Consider the following 13,415-nt stretch of genomic DNA (forward strand, 5'->3'; position numbering starts at 1 on the left):
AAAATCATTACCACGCTTGATGTCAAGGAACTTTTTCCCTATGTGTTCTTTTTTTTTTTTTCCTGAAATGAGTGTCTTTATTGCTTGTACCGTACAAATACAAGGAATGGGGAAAGGCGAGTGAGAAGGAGGAAGAATTGTCAGATTAACGACATACACACACAGAAAGGGAACAGGACCCCACCCACCCAAGCCAACCCCCACCCCACCCTAGGATGTGTCTCTCTGTGAATTACCTAGCAACAGAAGGTGGGGTGGGGAGACGAAACCCAGAAAAACTAATTCCAAACGCCAAGAGATGTTGGGGGGCAGGGGACAACAGGGCAGCAAGTGGACCTCTGGTGCGGCTTCCCTGCTGGGCCAGCACCCCTCCCCTTGGGATGAAATGCTCAGGCCAGGGGTGGGGCTTGAGCCCACACATACCACACACACTTGAGGCCAGGACACACTGCCCCCGCACACACATACCCAACACAAACGCACACGCACACACACACACACACCATGTGTATCTGCTTCTCAGATGCACGGGAACGCCCACGGACACACAGTCCGAGGCAGGCACACAGGTGCCCACGGCACTGACACACGTTCTCCTTAAGGCTGCAGAATGCGGGGCCCGGAGAGGGGGAGGGGATGAGGTGGCCTGGAGCATCCCTTCTCAGAGGCCCCCACCCTAGTACATACCAGAGACACCCACCCCCACCCCCTCCTCGACCCAAGTCCACGGGGCCCCATACTGTCTCGGTGTGAGATGTGTAACAGCCAAGGCTGGCGCCCCTCCACCCCAGGCAGACAGAAGGGGGAGATCCCGGCCCCCATCCTCAGACGGGGCCGGGGCCAGCAGGAGGTAAGGCTGGCTGGAAGGAAGCCCTGGTAAGGCACGGGGCCAGTGGGCGGGGCGGTTAGCCCCCAAATGTTCCTCCTGCCTCATCCACAGGGTCAGGAGAGCAGCTTGGGGGGGGGGGGGGCAGGGCCAGGAGGCAGTGCTCGTCCTCTGGGCCCCTCCTGGTTTCCCACACGGTAATTCCCCCATCCACTTGAGGGAGCCCTAAACCCCCAATCCTGCACGCAGCTTCCAAAAGCCCACCCCACCCCCTCCCCCGGTCCCTGGACATTATTGCTTTTCTGCCCCCATGGGAGGAGGGTGCTGGACTGCCCCACGCCAGGCCTGTTGGAGCCTAACGACAGGGCAAGGCAGCACCAGGGCGCTGTTCACCGGGCAGCCCACCAGGGGGCAGCCTCTGACAGCAGCAACGCAGAGGCAGGCTGCCTCGGGGCGCTCGGGCCAGAAACTCACGTAGGCCCCACAGCTCCGCCCTTCGCCCCTCAGTGGGGCTTGTGTTGATTAAAAATCGGAATCTCTCCAACTGCCCAAAGGCCTGGTCCTAGGGCAGGCAGTGGAGTGTCCTCAATCCTGGTCTGGGCACAAAGGCGAGGGCAGGACAGGATCCTGGAGGCAGGGCTGCTGGGACCGCTGAGGTGAGTTTGGCAGAGGGCTGAAGAAAAAACTGGAAATGGGGGTGAGGAGGTGAGGGGCGCGGACACAAACAAAAAAGCAAAATAAAAACTTGAAAGAAAGAGAAAGAAAGAAAGGAAAGAAAGGAAAGAAAGGAAAGAAAGGAAAGAAAGAAAGAAAGAAAGAAAGAAAGAAAGAGAAAGAAAGAAAGAAAGAAAGAGAAGGAACGAAGGAACGAAGGAAGGAAGGAAGGAAGGAAAAAGCCCCCCCGCGGTGATGGCGGCCGGGCTTGCGTCCCGCGCGGCGGCGGCGGCGGCGGCGCTGCTCGCTCTCGGATGCTGGCCGAATAGGAGAACTGGGGGAAGTGGTCCGCTGGTCCGGTTCGAGCGAGCCCCGGCTGTCACCGCGGCCCGGGGTGGGGGTGGGGGTGATTGGGATGGACGGGGCGGTGAGCTCGTCGTCAACGTTCCTTGTGCCAACCTCAGATGAGACCTGAGGCTGGAAGGGTGGCAGCAGCGTCTTCTGCACCACGTCCTGCCAGTTGACACTGAGGAAGAACCTGTGCTGCGCGACCTCCTTGGCATCGCTGCGCCCCCCGCCGAGCCTCTGCCTGGGGTCCTTCTTGGGCAGCCCCGCGAGCAGGGCCTTGGCCTCGGGGCTAGCGTGCGCGGGAAGCGGATCTCCTCCGTGAGGATGAGCTCGGAAAGGCGCCCGCGGTCCCGGCCGTAGACGGGCAGGCGGCCGCACATCACCTCGAACGTGCGCACGCCCAGCCCGCAGCGGTCCGCCGCCCGGCCGTAGTCGTCGTCCTCCAGCACCCGGGGGCCGGGCGCTCAGCGGTCCCACAGAAGGGTCTGGTGGCGGCCCCGCCACTGACGCCCTCTCTGCACAGGCCGAAGTCAGCGATGTCGACGTGGCCACCTTTGTCCGGCTTGATGTCGCGGTACCCCGCGTCCCCCGAGAGCAGGTACTCCGGGCCGAGACGATCCCGCGCCGCAGACGCGGGCCCGCCCCTCCGTGAAGACGCGCGCCCGGGGCAGGCGGAACAGCTGGCCGCCGGTGGCTCCGTCGCGAAGCACAGGCGGCCGTGGGTCTGGAAGGCAAGCTTCGGCGCGGGGAGGAGCGGGTGCCTGGTGCTCTGGGGGACCCGGCTCTCGGCGGCTGCGTGGGCGACCCCGCCCTTGGCGACGGTGACCTCCCAACGCGGGATCCTCACGGCGCAGGAGCGGCCCGGGCCTCTTCCCGCGGCAGGATGGCCGTGCCGAACGTGCCCGGCCCCGGCAGGGGGCTGCGGCAGTCGAAGCCGCTCGTGGTCACCGTGGCCCAAGCCCTGCTGACTGCCGCTTCCAGCTCCTCGGCCGCAGAAGGGCGGCTGGGGGAGCCACACGTGCAGCCCCCGGGGTCCCTCCCGCGCCCGCTGCTTGCGGCTGCTGGCGACCCTCGGATGGCCCTCGTCCGCTCCTGCCTGTCCGCCGCAGAGTCTGCACGAAGGCCCTCTCAGTGACCGTGGTCCGCGGCCCGCAGCGCACGACCAAGGCGTTGGGCCGCGGTCTCTCGGTCTTCGTCAGCTGGCTTCTGCGACAGAGACGTTGTTTAAGGGGCGCAGGGTCTGGTCGCGGGCTTCGGGCCGCTCCTTGCCCCCAGTGAAGGAGCCGTCGCTCTTCGGCAGGAAGTACCGGGGCCTCCAGGCCTTGACGTATTCACCGCGCTCGAGGAGCCGGCCTTCCGTGATGACAGACACCTCGCTCACGGTGGCAGCGTGGCACGCCGTCACCCAGTCTGGGGCAGCTCAGGGCAGCAGGACCTGCAGGAGGCGCGGCGGACGGAGCACGGCCCGTCACCGGCGGCCCGCTAGCCTCCCTGGCGGGGTTCCGGCCCTGACCACCGCCGCGGGGCGCTTGCTCCCGCTCCGCGTGCTTCCAGGCGGCGGCGGCGGCGGCGGCGGCGGCAACGCCTTTGCCCCTTCGCCGAGCCAGGCCCCACGGCTCGCCGGCGCGGGCCCCCGCCCCTCCCCCCAGCCCCGCTATGTGTTCTTCTAGGAGTTTTGTTTTTTTTCTGTTACAGTTTCAGGTCTTATGTTTAGGTCTTTAATCAGTTTCATTTTTATGAGTGGTATAAAATAGGAATCCAACTTTTTTTGGGGGGTGAGGGGGAAGGTAATTCGGTTTATTATTTATTTTCAGAGGTTCTAGGGGTGGAACCCAGGACCGCGTGCATGCCAAGCATTCACTCTGCCACTTTAGCTATACCCTCCCCCTCAGCTTGATTGATTTTTGCATCAGATTGTCCAGTTTTACCAGCACCGTTAATTGAAGAGACTGTCCTTTTCCGCTAAGTATTCGTGGCTCCCTTGTCAAATACTAGTTGACTGTAGATGTGCATATTTGTTTCTCAAGGACAGATCCTATGGTAGGTCACAAAGCAAGCCTGAGGAAATGTAAGAAGCTAGAAACCACACCAAGCCCCCCCACCCCCGCGCAGTGGGGCAGAACTCGCTGCTGGACCTTTTCTGCCACGCCCAGTGGTGACACTGATTGTCCCTGGGGACAGATTTCCTTTGTTTTGGAAAAATTACACGAAAGAGCCCTTCAGTTATATTTCCCCCAACTGTTCTGTGGCGGCACAGAACAAGCATTTCGGTTGGTTTTTGTTCGCTTACACGGACGAATGGGTGAAACTAGTCAGTGCTAAGAGGCTCCCAAGCGGTATTATTGAGTGAGAAATGTAAGGCGCACAGGGGTGTGTATAGTGATCCCACTTACGTGAAAAAGCATGCAAGTGTATAAATGTGTTCGTCAACAACCATGTGAACATAGAAGCAGCACATCAGGCTGTACAGCGACCTGTGAGCAAGAGGCAGCCTCGTGGTGCGGGAGAAAAGCAAGACCACGGAAGGCAAGTAAAAACGGGGAAAGACTTTTTAAAAAAGGAAAAAACAAAACAAAACACAAAAAGCAACAGTACCCATGTTACATGAGCCAAAGACTAGACTTCACTAAACTAGTGGTGTGGGGTTCAAAGTTACTATTTTTCCAATATAAAAGGAATGAAACCTTATTTTGTAGCCATAGTCTTGTGATTGGGGTCATCTGTGTTGTAACATGAATACCAAAATACAAAAAAAACAAAACAAAACAAAACAAAAAAACCTCTGTACGTAAACTGGAAGAAAAGTGATGGCAAAACCCTCTATGACAAAAACAAGTACAAATTATCTCAAGTGTTTCTGTTAATCCATTTTAAATTGCAGTTTGAGAGGATAGAGTAGAAGTGTCTCATCCTCAAGAGCAAAGAAAAGAAACGCTAAAGCAAACTTGATTCCAGATCATGGAATGGAGGAGGTAGCCAGGAACAGCTTCTCTCAGTTCTGACTTCCAAGTCCTCCACCACACGTATTGATATAACCATTTTACAGATGATGAAGTTGAGTCTTGGAAAGTTTCAGCAGCTTTCGTGAGATTTCTCTGCTTAAGTTTCAGCCTGCTTACATAATTCCAAAACCCATGTACTTCTCTCTATATAATTGTACACTCTGGTATACTCTCCTTTCTTCCTTCACTCCAGCCTACTTGTTCCATAAACACATAAGCACTTCCTGCCCCAGGGCCTTTGCACTTGCTGCTTCCTCTACCTGGAATATTCTCCCTTCAGATAAGCACTTGCCTTTCCTCTCCTCCTTCACAGTGAATCCTTTCCAGATCAACTAACTTAGAATTATTCTCTCTGTGGCCAATCTTACTCCTCCTAATCCTGCCTCCTGGTTTGTTTGGTTTTTTTCCTATCACTCATCATCATTTGATACATTCTATATTTACTTACTTATTTTGTTTGATTCCTATCACAAGAATGTAAGCTTCATAGGGCTGTGATTTTTCTCTTGCGTTCACAAGCATTTGAAATAGTGCCTGGGACGTATTAAGTACTCCCGAGTGGAGTAAACGAGTAAGTATGCTGCTCTTCTCCTCTCCAGGCTTCAGAGATGATAGCACGGAGTTCGCCAGGTGTGCCCTCTCATCACTACGTCCTGGTCATGCATCTCATCCTAGAAATGTCTATGATTTCTAGACAGAAAAACAGGAGAGACGGGTTACAGGTGAGGAACATGAATCAATCATGTTACTGAAGAAATTGTAATTGTGTAATTGGAAAACATACTTTTTATCCATGCTCATACTTCACACAAAAATGAATCTAGGTAAATTACATACATACTTTTAATAGTGCAAAGCCACAGAAAATAGAATTTTATCTTGTCACTAGAGAGGTAATAAACAATGTCTATATTGCAAAAAAGAATAAATATTTAAAAAATAAAGTTAAGATTTTAGTAGGCAAATGGGAAAGATGTGAAGAAACAATTTACATAATAGATAAACAACTTGTAAACAAACATGGAAAAATCTTCAACAAGTTAATAAAAGATGCAAATGGAAACAATAATATGGTGTCTCTGTCTTGACAATTATATAGCAGTTTGGTGAAACGGTTACGACAATGCTAAATGCAAAAGGCAGAATCCAAAATTACATCTGTCATGTTTACAGTCATGCACATGGACGTGGACAGGGAGGGAACCCAAGAGTGGAAGGCAGTTTGGTCTGCTGGGTTTGTGAGCGTACCAAAATTCAAAGTTTACTTTATTGTTACCCTTACCCTATGTTATGGTATCTCAACTTCTGAGGTCAATACTTGCCTGGCCAGTTTTGGGTTTTGTTGTTGTTGCTATTTTAAAATAAGAAATAATTTTTCTGTCTCTGTCACACAATATGTATATATTTTTTTAGAGCATTGAGCAAATGCAGCATAGTGCAGAGGTTACAAGCACCGATCTAGAGCCAGACTGTCCCAGTGTGAATCCCAGTGCAGCCTCTTACGTGACTTCGGACAATTCACTCAAATGGCTTGGTTTCTGCATCTTTAAAACGGGCATAATAAGAACCCCTAACTCTTGTGGTTATTGCAAGGATTGAATAGTTAATGCATGTAAATCACTCAGGACCGTCCCTGGCACTGGATAACAGTACCTATTACTGTTAGTTAACTATTGTAATTACATGTGTAATTCTCTTCTCTCTCTCCCTCAATATTCAGTTTGCAATCCTCTTGATCAGATTGAATCTCTTAGCAAACATCCTTTCCAACCTTAATAAGAATCACAAGGTTCCTTGCCATAAGTCTGTTGTTTGAAACTGTAGTGATGGGTCAGGTCATCAAAATCTGATCTCTGACGCCATCTCTGTAGACATCCAACCACAGAACACAGCCAGGTTAAGTCACAGTTTCTCCAGGTGGCAGAACAGACTGGAAAATGTTGGCCTCTGGAGCTAAATCACCAACTATATGGGACAGACATGGAAGGGCAGACAGCCTCCTTAGGTGCTAGGAAATTCGGTCAAAACTGAATTTACCAAACATCTGTCATGTCCCAGGTATTGTGCAAAACCTAAAACCAGAGTAGTAAACAACACAGGTGTGGCTTTCATTGGGCTAAAGACAAAGACACACATCAGATAATCAAAGGTGTAGTGAGTGTGCTGAGGGGCGCAGGGGCCGTGGGAGCTGGCGGGCTGGCCAGCAGCTGCTCCACGGCCACAGGCGGCATAACCCAGGTTTCCTCAGCATGGGCTGTCGACAGGGGTGGTGGCACTCGGCACTAAGGAATGAGAGCAAGCATTGCTCAGACATCCCCTGAGGCAGGCAGGGACTCTTTACTCTGGAAGCCCTTGGCAGCAGGCAGGTTCAGGGAGAGAATGTTAGACACTCAGATGGGTAAGATAATGTCACCTCCTGAAGGAGGTGACAAGGATATACCATATTCTAGCTCTGCAAGTCATTCAGGTTGGCTGGAGCCTAGAGTGAGGAGAGCGCAGAGAAATGAAGCCGGGGCGGCCCACGGGGGCAGAGCGCCGCTCACTGGCAGTGCGACCCTGCAGCTCACTGCCCTCTTGCCCCTTCCACCTGCTTCTAGCGCCAAACTGAGCCTCAGCTGGCGGGGAGACAGGAGCCTTTTCCCACCACATTAGTGATACCCAAGTGGTCCAAACCCACACTCAGAAGAACTTGTAACGAGTAGGGCTTGTAACTTTGTACATAAGGGCACAAATAAGAATGAGATTCCCTCTCCTGTCTGTCTCTCTGTCTCATTTTCTCTCTCCTGCTTTTTTTAGCTTGAAGTCCAACAACTTCTCCTTTTCTAATAAATAGCTTAATGTTTACTTTACCTTCTCCCTCATATTCTAAAGGAAATGATAATATAGCCCTTAATTTTTCTTGCAAAAATGATATTTGCTGAAGGTGGGGTTAGGGTTAGTGGGCGGCTGTGTGGAAGGATTCTCTGCTGGGAGCTCTCAGTCCACAGGAAAGAAACATGCTCGTTTCCACCGGAAAAGTGGGATACGCCCCTTTATCTCATCCATTAGTTGTTTTTCTGCAACTGCGTTTCTTGGAATCATGCTGATACTCACTTTTTTGTCTTTCTGAAACTATACAACTTTGGAACCCTATTTGTTTCAGAAACACTGTATGCTTAGAGTGCACAGATTACCTTTTTGGAAATAATTTTGGATTTATAGAAAAGTCGGCATCCTTCTGTAAGGAAAGCTTTCCCTCTCCCTATGTATTTATGTATTCACCTCTGACTGGACTTGTGGATTCCTGTTTTACTTAATGCGTGGTAATCGGTCACTGTCGCTGCTTACTTTGATGCTTAACGTGGCTCAGATTTGGCCAGAGAGGATCCTTGCAAGCCGGCGTCTATGGTCTTTGAAAATGTCTGCAATTCCTTGAGCATTTCCTTACTTTCTTGAGCAACAGGTGACCCACAACCATCTTGTAGTTCCTCTGCCTCAACCCTGCCTGGAGCCAATATTTCCAACAAGTACTGGTTCCCTTTAGTGGATATTGATATGAGGACACCAAGATCTGGGCACTCAATGTGTTTATTTCCGCCGGAGTGTCATTGTTTCTAAACCCTCTTGGAGAGCAGAGCTGGGAAGTATGCACATGTGCACACGTAGACACACAAACATACAGACACATCCAGCTGCATTTCTCTCTCTCTCAGTGTAGCTATATTTTAAACGCATTAGTTTACACACCGGTGCTTCCAATTCCAATCCAACACCTCAGGGTTCTCTCCAGCCCCTCTCTTTCCATATTTATAAAAAACACCTCCAACAGGATGTACTTCTTGGCTCAGTCTCCTTGTGTGTAACTGATCTTTCTACCATGCCAGTTGCCTCCTCAGCCTCCAGGGGCTGCCACCTCCATGGCTACTGCCTCTTTCAAGAGAGAAGAATGGGTAGAAAGAGTGGCCTGATGGAAAGGAAGGGAGGAAGGAAGGGAGAGAGGGAAATAGAGAGGAAGGGAAAAAGGCAGGCACTCATTCTATCTCAAGGCTTATCACCTACACATTGTTCAAAAAACCAAGAGCTTACTCAAAGCGAAGGGTTCAATACTGTTTCCAAAAGCTAAATAGGAAAAGAAATGGATACAATTACAATAGCCAAGAGATAGCAACAACCCAAATGTCCACTGACAGATGACTGGATAAAGATGTGGCAGGATATCTATACAATGGAATACTACTCAGCTATAAAAAAAGAGTAAAATAATGCCATCTGCAGAACCATGGATGGACCTGGAGATTGTCATTCTAAGTGAAGTAAGCCAGAAAGAGAAAGAAAAATACCGTATAATATCACTCATATGTGGAATCTTAAAAAAAGACAAAGGAACTTATTTACAAAACAGAAATAGACTCACAGACATAGAAAACAAATGTATGGTTACCAGGGGGAAGGGGTGGGAAGGGATAAATTGGGAGTTTGAAATCTGCTGTGATTTTCTTCCTCATTTGAACAACTTCTAAGCCTTCTATTACTTCAAACAACTTTTATCATTTATTTTTAAAACTTTTAATGGAAGTTTAGTTGACTTACAATGTTGTGCTAGTTTCAAGTGTACAGCATAGTGATTCAGTTATACACACATATATATGTATTCTTTTTCAGATTCTTTTCTATTATAGGCTGTTACAAGCTTTTGAATATAGTTCCCCGTGCTGGGGGACCTTGTTTATCTATTCTGTATAAAGTAGTTTGTATCTTAAGCCCTTTATTCTAAGCATACACTGTTTTTGCTCTTCTTGGCCTGTCTTACCACTCACAATCTACATGTCGGGTTCCCCAAACTTTCTAGGTGGAGCCACAGTGGGGGAAATGGTGTCAAGCCTGGTGCCCTCTGGCTTCAGCGCCATGTCCTGCCACTGGGCTCTCATTTGCAGTTGCAAACCTCCATTAGCTCCTTCAAAGCCTGATGCCTGATGGTCCGGCGACTCCCTGCACTTGGCAAAGGAACTGTCTTCTCTCTTCCTCACAGATAATGGCCAGTGATGAAAAAGATAAATGGTTCTGAAGCTTTTCCAGATGGGGAAAGCGATGGCACAGAACATGGTGCCGCCTGCGCGCTGGTCTGCAGTGTGTGCGGTGGGTCCCGTGACTGTCAGAGATAAACGACACCCTCCTGAATTCCCAATCCCTGTGTCGGGACAGCAGTGAAAAGTATTGTCTTATTGTCTTATATGTCAAGGTGATCTTCTGTTCTAGTAAGTGAAACTCTTCTCCCACTAACAAAATCCCCCTTTAAAATAACAGTTAAGTAAAACTGTCATTAAATTAAAGAACTTTTAAATAAATAATAGTAAATAATAGTAAAAGTGTACAAGGACATGGCAAAAATTGTGATAATCCAATGACTGAAGTCTGTGAAACCTCACTATTTTGGAAACACTGTGAAGTCTGGTAGGTAACTGACTGAGCAACTGAGATTCCGCTGTCACTCGCTCTGTTCTCTGGAGGACACATAAGGACAGCTCCCCTTCTGACATCGATCTAGGTCATAACGGCCAGAGCCCTTCCTAGGTTTTCTGTTCGGCCTTAATGCAGCCAAAGGCTGACTTCGTCAGGGAATATGCTGACAGGGTCCAATCTGAGTGACAGTCTTCAAGTCCTGTGAAAAGCCATAAAATTAACCCAAATAAGGAAGCAGGCAAGTTGGCCAGGACCGGGCGTAGAGACTGGCGTGCCGCCTCCCACTTGGAACAGCAGTCTAAGGGCTTCCCCTTTTTGGCTCTTTCTGGGAGGCAGATGCACGCCCTGGGGCGAGTACAACAGGGACAGCAAGAGCAGTGCTCTCGGAGACCCTGAAAGTCCACCAGGACGTCGTAAGTTGGGGGCCATCTTTGCTTGACAGGGTTATGGTATTTCTGTTATAGCAAGTATTATTTTAGCTTAAAAAAAAGATAAATATCTTATTTAAGTGGCAGGTTGTAGGAATGGTAATTCTGTTCTTGGCAAAGTCTTAAGAGGAAAAGCCATGTGGTGGGGCGGCAGGGGCAGAGGGGCAGGGGGAGCGGGGGAGATGAATGCAGAGCCTGTTTATTCCTTATTTATTTTGCTCACCTCAGCCCCTTTACTTCTGGGAGTGATTCCAACTCAAAAAAAAAAAAAAAAACAACAAAACAAAAAACAACCGAAGAAACCAACACACACAATCAATTAAGAGACAAGCTGCTTGCAAATTGCCAGGAAATGAGAAAAGGCCTCCCCTACTTGCTATCAGGCCCCTCTCCTTAAACATTTGGATTTCATCTTTAAACAGAAACCACTGATGAGCTGTGTGATCTGACTCAGGCAACTCTGGGCCCAAGGTTCCTTCTGTCCACAGTGAGGGAGTCATACTATTTCTCCCCAGTCTGTAATCTTTTTTGGGGTCACCGACTTCTTTGAGAATGGGAAGAAAGCGGAAGATTTACCCCCCATTTCACCTTCTAGACATACACAAAATGCGGCCTGTAGTAGCAGGGGCCCCCGGAACCCCGAGCAGCCTCACGAGAGGGGTCCCGGGGTCTCCCGCAGCCCTGCCGGGAGAGGCAAACTGAAGACCGACATCCCTCCTCAGCCCTCTGCTCCAGGGACAGACAAGGACCAGGCAGGCCTTCCTGGGAGGCCCTGAGAGTGGAAATCCAGCTTCCCTGGCCTAGCCTGAGGCACTGCTTTTGGAACGCTGCCGTTTAGGCAACCAGCGCTGATGTGACATTTGTTTAATTTGCAGGAACACACTTTGCCTTTTTTTTCCTTTTTTTTAAGACAGAGCCAGGGAAGGTGGGGGAGTCACCCTCATAAAACCTTTTACTTTCTTGCTCTAACGGGACACATAAAGGCTGATGGGACAGGAGGAGCCTGCAGGCTGTGCGGGGAGGGCGCCAGCCGCCCCAGGGTGGGAGGGACAGCCTTAGGGGGACAGATGATGCAGCCTTCGGTGGTGTAGCCTTCAGGCCCCCACACTGGGGTCTCACCTCCTCCTTCTCCCCCTCTCACTTCCACCTGAACAAAGCTGCCAGCACCACCCCCTGGAACCTTCTGCCAGAGGATTTCAGCCGCCCACTCGGTGGTCAGGGGCTGAGGGCCCTGCTGGGACATTTCTCCTGTGTCAGGCCCTGGGCGAGGTGCTCAAGCCAATGAAGGAAAGAATAAGACCCACACCAGCCAATATTTTTAACCAGTCCTGGTTGCACGAGGCACCAAAGGCCTTTCACCTTTGGGTCCCAGGCCTGGGGGCCCGGCTCTGTCCGACTTGCCCCCAGAGTCATTCACCTGAGAAAGCTGAGCTGGGGAAGGGCCACGGTGTTCACACGGCTGACAGCCCTGTTCTCCCCCTGTTGGAAGGTTTCAGGGGAACCTTGAACTAAGGCCTGAGGGCCTAATAGTACCCAAGGCAGGCTGCCTGGGAACTGGTTTCCACAAATCTCTGATTATAGCAGTTTCTACTCAGAAGACAGGTCGCCATGGCCTTGGAAGCACAGGAAAGAGGATGGTGGGGGGAGGGCAGGGGGAAGGAACAGAATCCGAGATGAAGCTGTCAAGGCATACAGAGACTCCATCACTGCACAGATCCTTCTGAACCTCTCCCTCCTTCAAAGAGCCTAAAATTCTCTGGTCTGCATTTCCCAGGTCATGTGGGAAAAACCATGTAACGTTCAGATGGACAAACCAGAACACGCTGTGAGCCCTAGAGAAGGGACAGGAAGGGGGCACAGAGCTGCTCCCTCCTTCATCTCTGCAGCTGCAGACGGAGCAGGGACGGTCCCCACCACCAAGTCCAAACATGCACTCCCAGGCATCTGAAGCATCTGGTCCAGAGAAATAAGAATAATAAAAAGATAATGGCCGGTTATGAGAACGTGGATAAACTACCAAAGGGCGGTTTTGTTTCCTCATTCTCTACATGTTAAAAACAATACAACAACAGGAACCAAAAAAAAACAAAAACAAAAACAAAAAACCATCTGTCTGGAAACAGCCTTGGTGACATCCTGTCCAGATATCAGTAAGTCCCCTCTCCAACCCGTAGCTGACAGGACCAGGAGTCATGAAATGATCTTCCGAAGAACACTGCCCTTTGCGGTGGACTGCAAAGTGACCGCGAAGCTTCCCATCTCTGGATGCGTGCGTGTGGCCCTCCCATCAAGAGCCGGAGTCTCTCCTCCACCCCGCGAATCCGGCCTTGGACACATGGCTTCCTTGGCCAACTGGACATTAGAAGACATGTAGTAAGAGGGGCTCTAAAAGTGCCTGTACGTTGGGGCTTCCCTCCCTTGCTGCTCGGAACCTTCCATCCAAACATGAATGAGTCCAGAAAGACAGGGTTCAAACCAGCAGAGCTACTTTCAAAGGGGAAAGATGTTTATCTAGGGCTACATCCATGTCAGTGGCTGTATCTACATATGAAATTCAAAGAAGAGGCCAGGCCTGGGCAAGCCTCCTAGAGGACGCGACCATCTGGCCCTTGCCCCAGGGGCTACTGACGCAGGCCGCCCCGGACCTGCCAGTCCCCCTCAAGCCACCCCAGACCACAGGAGCCACGCAGCTAACACAGAGCCGTGAAAAAGCACAGT

General features: G+C 50.7%; 1 long non-coding RNA gene and 1 pseudogene across 1 annotated transcript in view; both read right to left on the reverse strand.

Annotated features, from left to right (window-relative positions):
• Positions 1-1,411: 1,411 nt before the first annotated feature.
• On the reverse strand, positions 1,412-3,248 carry LOC135319387 (RAC-beta serine/threonine-protein kinase-like; annotated as a pseudogene).
• A 289-nt stretch (positions 3,249-3,537) lies between these two features.
• The window catches only part of LOC135319414 (uncharacterized), a 55,074-nt gene continuing 45,196 nt past the window's right edge, over positions 3,538-13,415 (reverse strand). The window contains exon 3 of the long non-coding RNA XR_010377994.1: positions 3,538-5,520. This is a non-coding gene — a long non-coding RNA (uncharacterized LOC135319414). The remainder of the gene's footprint in view (positions 5,521-13,415) is intronic.

The sequence above is a fragment of the Camelus dromedarius genome, chromosome 26 (genome assembly GCF_036321535.1).
Source record: "Camelus dromedarius isolate mCamDro1 chromosome 26, mCamDro1.pat, whole genome shotgun sequence".
NCBI lineage: Eukaryota > Metazoa > Chordata > Mammalia > Artiodactyla > Camelidae > Camelus > Camelus dromedarius.